Raw genomic sequence first — 6,200 nt, 5'->3', positions numbered from 1 at the left:
TACGGCACAGAGCACGAACAATTCCATGAAACACGTTGTCTGTGTAAAGGCAAATTGCCGGCCCATCCCATAGTGTCTGACACATACGTCGAACCCATCCGCCATAGTTTCACATGGAGTCCGCAGAAATCCGTTCGCCATGCAGTTTTTGTAAGAATATGGGGCAGGGAACTACCACACGAAGTTGTACAACATGAGAGGGACTAACCAAAATTTGATCTGTTTTGTGCAGTACCACGGGAAAATGTGTTCTCCTTGCCGAGGACACTGTTACAGGAAGTACATGTGTCGGTATGCTTGAGAACTTTCTTTTCCCACGGTTGGCGACTGATTCGAACGACTTCATATACCAACAGTATGGGGCACCACTACACTGGCATCTGGAAGTGTGGGGATTTTTAAATCAAATGATTACAGAACGATGGGTCGGTCGTACAGGAACAAATGGTTCAGTCTTACATTACAGGCCTCCAAGGTCACTGGAGTTGAATGTATGTGATTATTTCTTGTGGGGGTTTATAAAAGACTCTGTTTATGTGCCTCCATTACCAACAACAATGAATGAACTGAGATATCGCATAACAACAGCTGTGGAAGCTAAATCTCAGGGCATGTTCCTGCAGTGTGGAAACAAACTGAATACGACATTGACATACGCCATGCGTCTCAAGGGGGGCATACTGAACGCCTAAGAAAATGTATGAAAAAAACTTTTTGAGTTTCCCGTTCATCAAAAGACAAAATTTTTCTACTTGTTTTTTAGTTTCGTAAATATAGACGTGCCAAATCCGATGATTCTTTTTCATACACCCTGTAGTATTGAAGGTTGGCTAGAGAACTTGCTTCAAGCTGCGCCAGGAAGCTTTTAAAGCGGGGGTAGTAAAAACTGGTTTACCAAATTACAACAGAATGCTTCGAGAGTTATGTTTCAAGACACATGTCACTTCCAGATGGGAATCTTAATAAGAGTTCAAGAGTAATACATTACACATAAGTAAACAGAAAAGGGAAAAAAAAGAAACTTCTCTGCGGTAACATGTTAGACTTTAAGGCAAATTCGACACTAGTGTGGCCCATCGGAAGGCTGTTAGAAGTGGCGCGTGCGGTAAGGAAGACTGTTATTTTCAATTCTCATGACATCACATTGGCGGCCCCACACAATTCCAGACCAGGAGGTTGGCCTCAAGAAAGAACCGTAAGGGAACGCACATCGGCATGTCAAGTCACAGTGTATGGAGCAAAGCAGAACCTCGTACTGAAACACTATTAACAGTCGGGACCATAAATCAGAAATGACACACGCAAAGTTAGCCCCGAGAAAGGTCAGAGTTCACACACCTGCTCCTCGCGAATATCTTGTGAGGCACCAAGTGAAGAATAACTCATGCAGTTTTGCGAAGCTGAGGCGGTGTGGCAAACAGCTTCCCCCTTCCTCGTCCTCTCAGAGTGCGCCCGTGTCGATCCGCTGAATTGCCTTCCCCACGTCCTACTCGGAAAGACGCCCAGCGTGTTCTGGAGACAAATCAGCAACGAACCACAGAATCCACAATGCGTGACCCCATCTCGAGCACGCACGCCGAATTTAAATCTGCCTCTTCTCGCGCACCTCATTGCGATCTGAGTCCTCGCCACCGCTCGCGTCGCCCACGCGATGTCAAGGCATCTCGCATCGAGGCTTCGCCATCCGCTTGCACCGCGATCCAAAGGTAAGCCTGTTCGAGGCGTGGCACAACCTATTTTTTATCCGCCTTTGATTGTTAGTGGTGGTTGACCCTCAGTGGTGTTAGCTGCAAAACACACACACACACACACACACATATATATATATATATATATATATATATATATATATATATATATATATATATAATGTGTGTGCACAAATACATAAACACAACAAAAACGAATAGATGTTAGTTTTCAGCATATACCTCGATAGGTTAGCTTCATGTACGTGTATGTAAGCAAACCAAACAGAGTGAGGTACAGAATGAACTCAAACGAGGTATGTCTGTATTACCGTCATGTCTACATTAGTGACAGAAGACTGATAGCTGAGCAAAACAACAAGTGCAAGCAAAATGAAAAGTTGGAAGAAAAATGTTACATTCACAAAAACATTCCTGTGTTTCGTAAATAGAACGGCAAAGTGACCCCTGTGTGACCAGATGAGGGGAAACATTGATGTCAACTAAAAGCAGGAAGCACCATAACTAATCACTTATGTATAGAAAAAGCGATAAGTGAACTGTTTATCTACGAATTATACATTTCAAAACAAAACTGTATCATTACTCTATCGTCATAGATCCAACTGACGATGCCTTAAAGAGGAAAAAGAGCAAACGCATCTGGGAAAATAAAATACAGTGCAGCAAGAGAAGACGCTGTTTATTTACAAAGAAAATATATCTGTGGTCTTTGCGGAGGATGGCCACTCAGACAAACGCATTAATATTTAAAATGATTGAAAAGACTGGACGGTAACTACACTGACGAAAAAAATCGGAACACCAAGAAGCTGTATGACATGAACCGAAGTTGGCACGCCAGAATGACGAAACAAATCAGGTTTGCTTTTAATACAGCCTGTAATGGTCGTGTCGTTAGTTACCTTTGAGACTGGGCGCTATTATCAACACCTCAATGACTTTGACAGTGGTCGTGTAATATGGCTACGAGAGGCTGCATGCCTCTAATGTAATGCAACATTGCGGAAAGACTTGGCAGGAATGTAGCCACTGTACATGATGTATGGCAGCAAGGTCATGAAAATTTTTTTTTTTTTTTGGTCATCAGTCTACTGACTGGTTTGAAGCGGCCCGCCACGAATTCCTTTCCTGTGCTAACCTCTTCATCTCAGAGTAGCACTTGCAACCTACGTCCTCAATTATTTGCTTGATTGTATTCCAATCTCTGTCTTCCTCTACAGTTTTTGCCCTCTACAGCTCCCTCTAGTACCATGGAAGTCATTCCCTCATGTCTTAGCAGGTGTCCTATCATCCTGTCCCTTCTCCTTATCAGTGTTTTCCTCAAATTCCTTTCCTCTCCGATTCTGCGTAGAACGTCCTCATTCCTTACCTTATCAGTCCACTTAATTTTCAACATTCGTCTATAGCACCACATCTCAAATGCTTCGATTCTCTTCTGTCCCGGTTTTCCCACAGTCCATGTTTCACTACCATACAATGCTGTACTCCAGACGTACATCCTCAGAAATTTCTTCCTCAAATTAAGGCCGGTATTTGATATTAGTAGACTTCTCTTGGCCAGAAGTGCCTTTTTTTCCATAGCGAGTCTGCTTTTGATGTCCTCCTTGCTCCGTCTGTCATTGGTTATTTCACTGCCTAGGTAGCAGAATTCCTTAACTTCATTGACTTCGTGACCGTCAATCCTGATGTTATGTTTCTCGCTGTTCTCATTTCTACTACTTCTCATTACCTTCGTCTTTCTCCGATTTACTCTCAAACCATACTGTGTACCCATTAGACTGTTCATTCCTTTCAGCAGATCATTTACTTCTTCTTCACTTTCACTCAGGATAGGAATGTCATCAGTGAATCGTATCATTGATATCCTTTCACGTTGTATTTTAATTCCACTCCTGAACCTTTCATTTATTTCCATCATTGCTTCCTCGATGTACAGATTGAAGAGTAGGGGCGAAAGGTTACAGCCTTGTCTTACACCCTTCTTAATACGAGCACTTCGTTCTTGATCGTCCACTCTTATTATTCCCTCTTGGTTGTTGTACGTATTGTATATGACCCGTCTCTCCCTATAGCTTACACCTACTTTTTTCAGAATCTCGAACAGCTTGCACCATTTTATATTGTCGAACGCTTTTTCCAGATCGACAAAATCCTATGAAAGTGTCTTGATTTTTCTTTAGCCTTGCTTCCATTATTAGCCGTAACGTCAGAATTGCCTCTCTCGTCCCTTTACTTTTCCTAAAGCCAAACTGATCGTCACCTAGCGCATTCTCAATTTTCTTTTCCATTCTTCTGTATATTATTCTTGTAAGCAGCTTCGATGCATGAGCTGTTAAGCTGATTGTGCGATAATTGTCGCACTTGTCAGCTCTTGCCGTCTTCGGAATTGTGTGGATGATGCTTTTCCGAAAGTCAGATGGTATATCGCCAGACTCATATATTCTACACACTAACGTGAATAGTCGTTTTGTTGCCACTTCCCCCAATGATTTTAGAAATTCTGATGCAGTGTTATCTATTCCTTCTGCCTTATTTGACCGTAAGTCCTCCAAAGCTCTTTTAAATTCCGATTCTAATACTGGATCCCGTATCCCTTCTAAATCGACTCCTGTTTCTTCTTCTATCACATCAGACAAATCTTCACCCTCATAGCGGCTTTCAATGTATTCTTTCCACCTATCTGCTCTCTCCTCTGCATTTAACAGTGGAATTCCCGTTGCACTCTTAATGTTACCACCGTTGCTTTTAATGTCACCAGAGGTTGTTTTGACTCTCCTGTATGCTGAGTCTGTCCTTCCGGCAATCATATCTTTTTCGATGTGTTCACATTTTTTCTGCAGCCATTTCGTCTTACCTTCCCTGCACTTCCTATTAATTTCATTCCTCAGCGACTTGTATTTCAGTATTCCTGATTTTCCCGGACCATGTTTGTACTTCCTCCTTTAATCAATCAACTGAAGTATTTCTTCTGTTACCCATGGTTTCTTCGCAGCTACCTTCTTTGTACCTATGTTTTCCTTCCCAACTTCTGTGATAGCACTTTTTAGAGATGTCCATTCCTCTTCAACTGTACTGCCTACTGCGCTATTCCTTATTGCTGTATGTATAGCGTTAGAGAACTTCAAACGTATCTCGTCATTCCTTAGTACTTCCGTATCCAACTTGAAAATGTACGGTGGCAATAAGACTGGGCTGCAGACAGCCATATGGCACTACCGAGACGGAAGGCAATGGTATTCAGCGTATGAATATGTCGCATCGTACTATATCTACAGCAGCCATCTGAGTAGCAGTTGGCTCTATAATGACAGAAGGAACCGGATCGGTTACTCCAAGTACAGCTTCGAGCCAGATGCCGTGTAGCGTGCATTCACTGATCCCAAAACACGGCCTTTCGTGACTTCAGTGGTGTCGCAGAGAGCTCACTGGAGGACAACGTGTAGGTCTATTGCCCTTCCTGATGGAAACTGGTTGTTTCTCGGCGCCAGTGATGCCCATGTGTTGGTTAGGAGGGCAGTTCAGGGCCTGCAACCAACCTGTATGCCTGCTAGATACACGGGACCTACCCCTAGAGCTATGGTCTCGGGCGCGATTTCGTATGGCAGCAGGAGCACTCTCAGCGTTATACAACACACCGTGACTCCAAAAATGTACATCATTGTTGTGACTCGACCCGTTGTGCTGCTAGTCATGGAATGCATTGCAGGGGGTGTTTTTCAGCAGAATAACGGTTGCTCACATACCGCTGTTGTAACCCAACATGCAGTGTCGACATGCTGTTCGATCGTCAGATCCACAACCACCACCAACCGTCCCTGTACTGACCGACCAAGTGCAACACACTCAGAAATCTATCCCATAAATTGACAGGTGGCACCTGTATAACACAATGCATGCACATTTACATTCAGCATTGTGGCTGCCACACCGATTATTAATGTACCAGAACTTCAGATGTACAATGGCTTATCTCGCGCTTACATTAATCTGTGATCTTGCAGTGTTAATCTTTGAAATATGTTACCTAGACAAATGTATTCCCGAAATTTCATTACTGTACTTTAATTATTTTAATAGTGTTGCGATTTCTTTATTCCAGTGTATATAACTGGCTCTAACATTCTGGCCGCCAAGGCAAGCTACTACATAGCTGGACACCAAGCTTCGAGCTATCACATCGGGCATAATTACTACAATCGTGTGTGTTTTTGTTTCCTCATTCGTCACAAACACTCACACACACACAACACACACACACACACACACACACACACACACACACATGCTCACTCACTCATTCACTCACGAGCCAAAATATTATGACCACCTTTTGAATATCGTGTTGTTCCACCTTCGAAATGCAATTGAGAAGCTATTCTGCATGGCACGGATTAGCCAAGTCCGTGGTGGGTTTCTAGGGGTATATGTTACCAGGTTTCTAAGAACTAGTCCCGTCAGTTCTGCAATTGTGAGACAATATTAATATCA

Source organism: Schistocerca americana, chromosome 3, assembly GCF_021461395.2.
Source record: "Schistocerca americana isolate TAMUIC-IGC-003095 chromosome 3, iqSchAmer2.1, whole genome shotgun sequence".
In the NCBI taxonomy this organism is placed as follows: Eukaryota; Metazoa; Arthropoda; class Insecta; order Orthoptera; family Acrididae; genus Schistocerca; species Schistocerca americana.
The sequence above is the reverse complement of the archived record's forward strand: the minus strand, read 5'-3'. Positions refer to the sequence as shown.